The sequence below is a fragment of the Sus scrofa genome, chromosome 1 (genome assembly GCF_000003025.6).
Source record: "Sus scrofa isolate TJ Tabasco breed Duroc chromosome 1, Sscrofa11.1, whole genome shotgun sequence".
NCBI lineage: Eukaryota > Metazoa > Chordata > Mammalia > Artiodactyla > Suidae > Sus > Sus scrofa.
Window position 1 is genome coordinate 243,213,356 of NC_010443.5, and position 12,340 is coordinate 243,225,695.

General features: G+C 38.0%; 1 long non-coding RNA gene across 1 annotated transcript; it reads right to left on the minus strand.

Moving 5' to 3' along the window:
• Window positions 2,707–12,315, minus strand: LOC102167599. Its single transcript, XR_301384.3, has 3 exons — window positions 11,987–12,315; window positions 9,846–9,989; window positions 2,707–6,655 (listed from the first exon to the last, which is right to left on the minus strand). It is a non-coding gene; the product is annotated as an uncharacterized LOC102167599 (long non-coding RNA).

Sequence of the window (12,340 nt, forward strand, 5' to 3'; positions counted from 1 at the left end):
AAAAGGCTCTAAGAGTATTCTGAATAGCACTTACATTTTTTCATATAAATTACGATGTATAGATTGCCTTTTAATAAGAGTTAATCTATGTTCAACTCTTTATTGCCCACTTTGAGAGTCTGTCTTTCTTTACATAAATTCTTGATGTTGTTGCATTTGGAAAGGTTTGTCTCATCAACACACAATATTTGATGAGCATTACAACTGATTTCCCTCAAATACTAACTCTGAGCTTAAACAAAACGGAAGATTCTTCATGTTCTGACATCATGACCTTACAGTTCCTAGCCAGTAAGTTACAGACATGTAAACTTAAGCAAGGAAAAAGAATACTGAAGTTTTCTAGTAACCAACACAAGAGAAAACAATGTACTTATTCAGGTTTTATAAACTGTGCTATTAAATACTGAGAGCTGAGTTTCCTTAACACCTTTGGTTTGGAAGACTCCCTGTTCTAGAACAGTTGATTTTTTTGCTCAATAAAATATTCATATCAAGTTAGGCTCTCTGAATTTCCTTTTGACAGAGGCAATGAGTGGGATAGCAAATACTTTATGGCTAGTGTAAATTATTGCTGAGGTCCTAGTTTTGTCTTGAGAAGTTTGGTATCCAGCCCAGTGGCTGCCACATATGTTTCTCAATGTGGCAGACTTGGACTTCTTTTGAAGCTCTCAAATCAATAAACAGGGAGGCCATTAAACAGAGGAGGCTCTAATGCTATGGTGCCTGTATTAGCAAACCAAAATCTAAGACTGTAAATGCCTCAAGGCCACAAAATCAAAACACTAAGAACAACCAAATAGCCAATAGGTTTTAAGCTACAGCCAACAAATAATTTCCTTACTTTGCATCCATCTTTTGTCTATAAAAGTTTATTCATGAGCCCCTTTTGGTGGAGTGCTCCTAATGTTCTGACTAGGCACTGCCCAATTCCAGTCAATTTTTGCTCAAATAAACTCAAAAAAATTTTAATATACCTCAATTTCTTTTCAAAAAGTATAAGCCAAACTCTATTCGGCTTCTCTTTTGTAAGAGGAGGGAACACCTTTTAACAAGGGCAATAATGCCCTCTCTTTAAATAGCTAGGTTTCGGCTTGCTTCTCAATCTATGTTTTAAACACTTTTCATATTTATTCATATGTAAATAGCTGGTAAATTAAAACATTTGATTTAGAAAAAGGAGATGAGGAAGTGGAGACTGAAAGTGGAGACAACTAGTATTAAGTCCTATTTCTTATAAAAAGGAGTGTTACAATTTATTCCTGTAACCTGCTTATTCCATTCATCAATATAGTCTAAGTTTATTCCATCTTAAGAAATACAGCCCTGTATCACAGTTTTAATGACTATACAGAATTCTGTATTATGGATATACCATAGTATTTAGATTAATTCTAAAATTATAAATAATATTATGATAAATATTTTTTAACTTTTTAAAAGTATAGTTGATTTACAATGTTGTGCCAATTTCTGCTGTACAGCAAAGTGATCGTCATTCATATATATATATGAATAATTTATATATATGAACGTTTTCTTATATTATCTTCCATCATGGTCTATCCCAAGAGACTGGATATAGTTCCCTGTGGTGATAAACATTTCTGTATAGTCATATTTAAACAATTATTTTATTTTGTTATTTTATTTAGAATACAGATCTTCCTCAACTTAAAATGGGGTTACAGGAGTTCCTGTCGCACTGCAGTGGCAACAAATGCAACTAGGAACCATGAGGTTGTGGGGTCAATCCCTGGTCTCACTCAGTGGGTTAAGGATCTGGTGTTGCCATGAGCTGTGGTGTAGGTTGCAAACACGGTTAGGATCCTGCATTGCTGAGGGTGTGGTGTAGGCTGGCAGCTGTAGCTTTGATTTGACCCCTAGCCTGGGAACTTCCATATGCTGCAGGGGAAGCCTTAAAAATCAAAATAAATAAATAAATAAAACAGGGTTAGATCTTCATAAACGCATTGTAAGAAAATATCAGAAGTTGAAATTGGGTTGTGATGATCGTTGTACAACTATAAATGTAACAAAATCCATTAAGTAATTTAAAAAATAAATAAATAAAAAAGAAAATATCAGAAGCTGAAAATGCATCATATACTGTAACCTACTAACATCATAGCTTGGCCTCACCTACCTTAAATATGCTCAGAACACTAACATTAGTCTCCAGTTGGAAAAATTATCTAACACAAAGCTTGTTTTATAACAAAGTGTTGAATATCTTATGTAATTTATTGAATGCTATACTGAAAGCAAGAAACAATATTTGGGTACAGAAGGGTTGTAAATGTATTGGGTGTTTACCCTTGTGATCATGTGGCTGACTGGATACTGCAGGTGGCTCCAGCTGCCCAGCAACACAAAAGAATACAGTTAGTTGGCATATCACCAGGCACTTCAAAAGTGACCTTTGCTAGTTACCTGTTAAATTTGCTGGGAACACTGTAACTTGACTCTGGCTGTTCTTTGTTTTTCTTTTTGCCACTTTTGTGGCATGTGGATGTTCTAGGACCAGAGACTAACTGCAGTGACCCAGACCATGGTACTCCTCAAGCTGTTTTTCTAAGGGGATTTATGGCTCCGTAAAGTTCATCTCAGTTATTTAAAGCTATCTAGTTGTATCTGACTTTATGTACATTCTCAAACATGGCATTCCAGTCAAAGCCTTAGAAATACAACCAATGTTTCCATTTATGTTGTTATGAGGAGAAAAGATTTTTATTTAACTTATGCAAATAACTATACTGCCATTAAAATGAGCATACTCACTAAGAGTTCAACTCACTAAGAGTTCCAAATTCTGGAAGAATAAAGTAGAGAGGAAAAGACAAACGTTTTGATCTGCTTACAAAGGTATAATTTACCAAACTGCTACAAGTTATAGCTTAAGAGGAAAGTTTCCTTGTATCTTGAAACTTAAGATTAAAAGACAGTAATATTTCAGACAAAAAGTCATAAAAATTATCATTCAGCTCTACATAAATAATTCTTGCTAATTTTAATCTTCCATCTGCAGTTTACGAAGTCACAAAGTTTTTGATTTAGAGTTCTGGAATTAGAGTTCTGGAATTTCTTACCCAGTTCAGTGATATTGTCAGAAAGTTATCAGAAACTCCTACTTGTCACAAAGTCCTTTCTATTAATCTTGAAGATTTTCATCTTTGTAAAAGCATCAGAGTAAAACAGTAACTGTCTATAAATGACAAAAGACTTTAAATGGCATGGTTACAGATCTGATGATGCAATTGAAAAGGAAAATTTGCTATTTCTGTGGCATACAAAATTTTAAGGTAATAATTAGAATTATGACTGATATCATACCAGGACATATCTGAATTTTAGGAATTTCATATAACTTCCAGAACATTTACATTAATAAATTTGCCCATACAATATAATCTAAGAAGGTTTATCATCACTCTTTTGACAATGCTTCCCATGTAATTTACATATAAAGTAAGACTAATTAGCTTAATATCTCTCTTTGAGATGTTTCAGGGGTCTCTGAAAACCCAAAGTTAGCTAGAGTTCAAAATAACTTCATTTACAATTTTATTTGGGGAGGTTTGTCAAAGATATCAAAAGGTTTTAAAAGGAAACACTTGATCGTAGCCACTGTGGAACCATACTCAGTTAATCATTTAACCAAAGTGACAATAAAAATTTCAAAAGCAAACTACAGAAAGTTATTATAGGGCATTAAAAGGTAAAGAAACTTTACAGTCTATTATCAAAAGCAGATTAATACTCCAAGAAAACTCTGTCCTCGTAACAGAGAGAAAACCAAATTCTGGTTTTGAAAGCGCTTACCTTTAATATTAAAATTTATTCACTCAATTTAATTTATTCCAGTGTTAGCCAGTACTGATTACATACAAAATTCTTTTCTCAGCATTTCTTTTCCATGAACCTTCTGTAATTCCTTTTTTACTTTCACATTTTGTCCCATTCTTTCCCTTTTTCTCTATTTTTTTAACCTCTTAGAACAAAATTACTTTCTTTTCCCTTAACAAAGATGTTTCCCTTATTAATTTTAGTAGTTCCAATTACATATATTAATCAGAATTCTCAATCTTTAAAACCCCTAATTTCTAGAGAAAACCAAGAATGTCTTAGGCTTACATAGCTATAAAACCAAAATGTATTTACAAATTCAATATAAACAAAGTAAAGGGAGTTTCCGTCATGGCTCAGCGGTTAACAAATCTGACCAGTATCCCTGAGAACATGGGCTTGATCCCTGGCCTTGCTCAGTGGGTTAAGGATCAGCTATTGCCGTGAGCTGTGGTGTAGGTCACAGACACGGCTCGGGTCCTGTGTTGCTGTGGTTGTGGCAATTTGACTTCTATCCTGGGAACTTCCATATGCCATGGGTGTGGCCCTAAAAAGAAAAAAAAAAAAAGTAAAAATAAGTCCCATGAACAATATTTGATGTGACACGATGTTGTTTTGCTGAGACCCTACCTGGAATATGACTGCAGCATGAAATAGATTCTTTGGAGTTTAATGATCCATTTCACAACTCTTGACTGCCCCTTAGGGAAGATGCCTGACCTCTATCCATGTGGATTCTCTCAGGACTCCTATAAACTCCAAGGGGAGGGACTGTGCCTGGAAATCTAACTGCCCCAAATTTGTGCTCAGAGGGGTTGAACTGAATTACCCTACCTTGGACAAAATTATATACATATTTTTTGGTAAGTGCATTTAAGTTCTACTCACAGAAAATTTCAAGGATAAATATGGTTTAATTTGTTCATGAAAATGATAGTTACTATTCATATTGTCATGGTGTCTCATGTTAGCACTATAAATTTAGATATATTTTCCATTGTGAAGCTGTACCATTATTTAGCCAGCCCTTCTTGATAAACTATAAAATAACATCAAATCTTACTTGTTTTGATTCCAAAAAATACCCTTCTGGTTATCTATAAATGTAGCTTCATGCCCAGACCATTAAGAAGAAAAATTGATAATCAGAGAATGAAAATTTTCATCTTGTTGAAATAATTAGCAAAAGGACATTTTGGTTAGAAAATTATAAAGTTTGGATAATGAGCGTTTTCTTTACCTCTCACCTCTCAGGGTTGGGGGGGGTGTCCTAAAATGCTAATCAGTTTTGCGTTTGTCCCAGAATAGGAAATAAGGTGACTTCACCTACAGAATACCACCTAGGGAGGCATCTTTATGCTAACCAGTCAGCCTTAAGGGATACTTCTTGCATTGCATTTCAAGTTTTAACACTACTTTGATTCTCAGAATTGGTGCATTTCAGTGGCAAAAACTTGGGACATGACATGGAAAGTCTTAATCAAGGGATAGAATTGGGCCTTAAAAGATAGATACAAGGAGTTTCTGCTGTGGCACAATTGGATCAGGGGCAACTTGGGAGCACTGGGATACAGGTCCCATCCTTGGCCCAGCACAGTGGTTTAAGGATCCGGCATTGCCACAGATGCAGCTTGGGTCACAACTATGGCTCAGATCTGTTCCCTGGCCCAGGAGAACTCCATAGCAGGGTAGCTAAAAAAAAAAAAAAAAAAAAAAAAAAAAAAAAAGATAAATATGATATAGGTGAGTGATCCAGATGGGGCATGGTGATTAATAAATAAGGGTCATATAACACAAGCAAATTCAGCTGTTAACTTCTGCAAGATGGTATGTAAGGTGATTGGCATGGACTGACAATATATGGGGTGGGAAAATATGTGTGGTGGGAAAAATATATGAGATAGGGAATCTTTAGTGTCATCATTCTCTTCAAAATGCAATGGGATAAGAAGAGGCATAAAAGGGGTACACATATTGAAAAAGAAGTAAGAAAACTATTATTATTTGCAGTTGTATGATTGTTTTCCATCCAAAAAAAGAATCCAAAGGAATCAATAAGACAGTTTTGTAAGATAATAAGTCATAAGCAATATATACATATATATAGCACTGTCCTATATAGCATGTTTAACCAACTGAAAAATGTAATTTAAAAAGTCTTATTTTCTGAGTTCCCGTCGTGGCACAGTGATTAATGAATCCGACTAGGAACAATGAGGTTGCAGGTTCAATCCCTGGCCTTGCTCAGTGGGTTGAGGATCCAGTGTTGCCATGAGCTGTGGTGTGGGTTGCAGACTCGGCTCGGATCCCGTATCACTGTGGCTCTGGCGTAGGCCAGCGGCTACAGCTCTGATTGGACCCCTAGCCTGGGAACCTCCATATGCCGCGGGAGCAGCCCAAGAAATGGCAAAAAGACAAAAAAAAAAAAATTATTCTCAATAGCAATAAAACCTATGGATTTTCTAGATATATACTTAGTAACATCAAAGAGTTATAAAAAGAAAACCATGAAGTTTTACTGAAACATAAAGGAAGTCTTAAAAAAAATGAAGAGATAAGATAAATACCTGGTTGAGGAGACCATTTCTCCCTAAATTATTCTGTAAGTGTAACACACTATTATCAAACTCTTAATGGAATTTTGTTTGCAAAGTTTACAGGTGGTTTTGATTCCTCACTCCTACCAAAGGCCCCGTCTCCAAATACCATTACACCAGGGGTCACACATGAGTTTGATGGGGGCACAATTCAGTCCATAGCACTGGGTTATTAGAAGTGTTGGGAATGGTCTCTTCTCCCACTCTTCTCTCTATAGGAATAAAAACAGAGCCATAATTTTAGAGCAAAATGCAATCATCTCCATACAAACTATCATCTGAAAGGATCAAGGGAGTGCCTGTGTGCTAGGGGTAGGACCACTTTTCAGCAAGACTCACACTTTCTTTTGCAGAAGTGAGAGTTCCAGACCTCTGTGTCCTTAGCAAGACTCTAAAGTGACATTTGTGGGAGTTCCCGTCATGGCACAGAGGAAACGAATCCGACTAGTATCCATGAGAATGTGGGTTCGATCTCTGGCCTTGCTCAGTGGGTTAAGGATCCGGCGTTGCCATGAGCTGTGGTGTAGGTCACAGAGGTGGCTCGGATCCCCCATTGCTACGGCTGTGGAGTAGGCTGGCAGCTGTAGCTCTGATCTGACCTCTAGCCCGGGAACTTCCATATGCTGCGGGTGCAGCCCACAACTCTAAAAAAGCAAATAAATAAATAAATAAATAAGGTGACATTCATTCAACTCTCATAGCACCGGCTCTCCCTTTCCCTCTGCTCATCCAGTGAATGCTGTGGTGTGCTGGGAACATCTTACCCACCCCCTTGTAGGACTGAAGAACTTACTTTCCCCAGTTGTGGAGAAAGTTTGACATTGTTAACAGCACTGAGTTGAGTTTCCCTCCAAAGCTTGCTCTTGGGTGATGAAAAGCCACCTGGTTCAAGCTTCTGCCTGCTTCCCCAGGCGAACCAGTATCTACATCCAATGACTGATTAATGCAGGGGTATCAAAGCTGGCCTCCTTGCCTCAATTCAGGGCAATTGCGAAAGGCTTTCTCATTTCTAGAGCTACCCATGATATCAGTAGAGGCCTTCACTGTGACAGCAACATAGTCCAACTTTTCTTTATGCCCTTTCCTGCTTCTTTTACTTCTCTTAGGTATTAAATCTCTTGCACACAAATCTCTATCTCAGAGAATATTTCCTGAAGACTCCAATAAGGAACAGTCTCTTACTCCTATTTGGCTTTGCCTTTGGCCTTTATGTATCCTTCTTCCACACCTCTGCATTCTTTGAAACTCTGTCAAGTGCCTTCCTGATTTCCAGATAAATAGGTAAAAATCTTCATATGAAGGTCTGAGACAGACAGTTTTTTGTCAGTCCTCTGGATGTTTGAACAGTTAGATCTAGTTTACTCTTATGAGGAGGGATCTATAATAGGCACCCAACCTTGATTGTTCCTAGGCTTTGTCTCTTGTTCCCCTTGCCCTTCAAGGCCATGAAAGCCTATCTGCCCAGTTTGGCAAATACTGTACTGCTGAAAATGAAAATTCCATATCTTACATTTGTAATTATGCTCCGTACCCCCACCCTAATGCCTAATGCAAGCACTTCAGTCATGCTGATCTTTCTCCTCCAAGGCCAGGTGAGTTGCCAGTTACTCAGTAGTAGCAACATAAAATAGTGAATCTACCCAATGGGAGGTGAAGCTCTACCCAGCAGGGATGCTACTTTTCAAATTCGTATCCTCTAATGAGAGAGTCATAGCAAGAATAAACGCATAATGAAAATCAAAATTATAAAACTATTTGTAACCTAAACATAGAATTCACAGGTTATAAAAACATAAAAGACCATTTCTCTGACTATAACATAGACACAACATGACTTTTTAGGAGAAGTGGGGCTTTTCTGATAAGTCGTGACTAAATATCAGCTCTTCTGTTTCCATGGACCCTGTTGGGACTCCCTGTCCTCACCCTCTGAGGATGAGAGGCCTGGCTTTGGCTTCCTGGACTAAGCCAGGGATCATGGTTCCCAGAAATCACAAAATAAGAGGGCTGGGCATGGCATAGCATAATGAGCTAGATGATTTAGAGAGAAGGAGGCCGGTTGTGGACAAGGAGACAGATGTGGCAATGGTGAATGGCTATAAGATAGGGGAGGCTGAGGACAAGAGAGGGCTGGTTTCCATAGGACACCCTCAGGCAGAGCTGGATATCATAATTTAGAGGCGTGGCTTCAAACCTGCCCAGAGAGGGGGGCATACTTACAAAAGTAGGAACTTGCATTTTTACAAAGCTTTCTGCTGGTGATTCTGATTCACTCAGTCTAGAGCAGGGGCCATGGTATCTGTGTACTTCTGTTTAACAAGTGATATCATGCTATATAAAATACAACTTGTCTAAAAATAAGGATAAATAAGTGCATAAATAACCCAATCAAGAGTTCAGGGAATATTGGAATGAATGGAAATATAATAATATTACAGCAGAACATTTGCAGGGAGCATAGACAAGATGGTAAACAAAAGTCAAAAATAATTTTGTCCTCTAAAAAAGCATTAAGCTTACCCTAAGTAGGTGTTCAGGTTTCTAAGAATTAAGATATGACCAAAAGTAAGTACATTTCTCTGCAACCAAAGCTTTAGAGGAACTGGGGGTGAAAGGATGTCACCTGCTGCCACCTTGTGGCAGAATCTTATAATTAACAAAGACAGGCAGCAAGTTTGAAGACCTGGCTCCTTAGAGAAATTACTCATTAAGTTAACCCGGAAAAAATCACTTGAAATCGTTATGACTCCATTTGTTACTTTAAAAAAAGTAATATTTACTATATTACTTAAATTACAACATTGTTTATACAAGCAATTAGAACTTTTCAAAGACATGCTATAAAATAATAAATATTCTTTCTTTCTTTCTTTCTTTATTTTTGTCCTTTTGCGGGCTGCTCCCACGGCATGTGGAGGTTCCCAGGCTAGGGGTCTAATTGGAGCTGTAGCCACCGGCCTATGCCAGAGCCACAGCAGCGCAGAATCCAAACCGAGTCTGCAAATTACACCACAGCTCACGGCAATGCCAGATCCCCAACCCACTGAGCAAGGCCAGGGATCGAACCTGCAACCTCATGGTTCCTAGTCAGATTCATTAACCACCAAGCCATGATGGGAACTCCTAAATATTCTCATAGTGTAGCAAACGTTGTTCTGCCATTTAGTGGTGAGGGCCAAACTAATTTTTCCAGGGTTATTCTTTTCTTCTCCTGATTCAAATGGTGACCATGTGGTAACTGATCAGAAATTGGAAACAGGGTCAATGAAAGAGGTCTCTTCCATCCACCCTTTCATCTCTTCCATTTCCCCAATTCTGTAGGGTGAAACTAACTCTTTGGATCAGAATTGGCTACTGAGATGGTGTCAGATGATTGGCATTTTTGGAAAATATAGATCTCACCAGTAGCTGGAGAATCTGGTTATCTATATGGTAAGAACTGAAAGGTTCTATAAAGGTCTGCTTTCTTTTCAACATCTTGTCCAGCACTCTGAAGCATGGGTGGAAGTAGGGGTGTCCAACTTGAGTTGATCTGGAGCCATTTTCCTGTTAAAAAGGAGACCCAGAGACCCTAAATGGAGTCACTTGTGCTAAAATCAAGACTTAATACTTGATCTTATTGAAGTTACAACCTTCCCCAAGAATGTAATCCTAACCGGTCGATGTGGAATTCTCTGGTCAGCACCAATGAGGTAATGACCCCTAAAGGAAGATGAGGTAATCTGGCATACAGATCCTCTTCATCCTCTATAGGTAGGTTACATAAGTCTGAAATAATTTTTTTTTCTTATGACTTGTCTTACCTTTAAAAACCTCTCCCTTTCTATAGCCCTTCAGAGCTTCCCTCTACTTGCTAAATGGGATGCTGCCCAATTCACAAATTGTTCAGGAAAGCCAATTAGATCTTTAACATTTAGCTTGTTGGAGTTTTGTTATTTGACATCTTTGAGATTCTCTTGGTTCTGCCCATCTTCATGATCAAGCCAGGTAGCAAGAAGTCTCCAATAGTTTCAGGCATCACAAAAAAAATTGAGAAGATAAATAAACTGCTTCAGTTCTAGTGTTCCAAGCAATTCACCCTGATTAAACTGTCCATTGTTAAGACTACGACTTTAGCTTGGAGAATAGGATTTATTATTTAAATTAAGACAATCCTTGGAGACAGAAGTGAAGTCAGCTTCCTTCAAGACATATGGAATAAAGGGGTCTAATAGATAGAAATAATCATATGAATAAAATCTTGTTTTATTAAAAACACAAGAAAGGGGAAATGGATGCTGAGTAGGCAACCAACAAAGTTCACTTAGCACCAGGGATTGACTTAGCACAATACTACAGGTGATAATACTCAAACAAAATTCAATTAGTGTCAGAAAATCAATAATGAATACAAGGGATCCTGACAGAGAGTAATAAAGAACTACTCAGCTCTAGGTAATGTGGCCATGTAAGAATATAAACCCAGTGTTGCTAGATCATCAATATTTTCAAGAGAAGTTGGTAATCTGGATTTTTATGTAAAATATCTTATTTTAAATGTTGGCAAATAACTCAATTGTTGTTTTTAACCGAAAAAGTCAGCTAATGCTATCCAAAATAAAGCCTATCTATTGGTCAAACAAAGGCTTGTGAAACTCAAGTTTACAAACTTTGGCTTAGAATCATTGTTTGCCATTCAGAGATTCTGTAGATTAAGGTTTGCCCAGAGTAGAGCAGCCAAACAAAGGAGATAAGAGAGTATCGTTATCTAACACAGTGCTTTTCCGGATGGGTTCCCAAACAGGTTTTCAGGCTTCTGCTTCACCTAACAAAAAGTGAAGTCCATTTGGAGGACTTTTTTCCAGGCTTGGCAAAATGTTCCAGTACCAGGAACGATGAAAGCTTGTTTTTTCCTATTGTTTACCTTGTGATGTTATCTGCAAGGCATTCAGCCTTTTAACTGATAAATTAAAAAAAAAAACTTTTTAAATTAAAAATATGTTAAAAAGTTCGCTCCGTGGTGTAAAGGGTTGGGGGATCCAGCCTTGTCACTGCTTGGGTCGCCGCTGTGCTGAAAGTTGGATCCCTGGCTTGGGAGCTTCTGCATGGCACAAGTGGAGCCAAAACTTTTTAAAAAAACAAATCGATAAACTAGATTGATTACCTTCCTATTATTAAAACACAAACCTTTAGCTTAATTGAATGGGAAATAGCCGGTTCTTATTAACTAAAACAAATAAATGAATAAATTAAAAAAAATCAATCCTTAATTAGCTTAAAATAGACTAGTATTGAGACCAGAAACTACTTATTGATTTATGTTTATCTTTAACCTGGTCAATTTCTTGCTCCAAAGAAGCACAAAAGCAGTACTTGCCAATCCTGTTTGCATGTTAGAATCTCGCTGGGGTGGGGGGAGGGTCGGGAAAATGCTTTTTTAAAAAGCATCAATGCCCAAGCCCTACCCTAAAAGGACCAAAACTCCTTCAGTGGTTGTTTAGACCAAGCTGTTATATGTTATATACATCTCCCTGTAAGAAAAGTCCACAGGCTCCGAAACCCACCGAATCTCTTGGTTTTCTTCAGAACCCCTCATTTCAGCACGATGGGGTTCAGAGCAATATTTTTCCGAGGTGTCCAAAGGCTGGTTTTCCCCCCGGAGATTGACGGGACCTTCAGCCAATGTACAGTCTGACCGAGAAATAGGCAAGCGAGCAACGGGGACTTAAAATAAACAGGGACTTCATCTCAGTAGAAAAAGATTAGGTCTCAATAGCAAGAGCCAACAAGTGGGAAAAAAATCCTGGGCGCTGCCTCCAGCGTCAGCCAGGCCTGGACACAGCCAGAGTTTCTGCCGCTGCCGCCGCCGGGTCCCCAAGTATTGCTAGAGAGACGCGCTTACTTCCGGGAGCACGGCG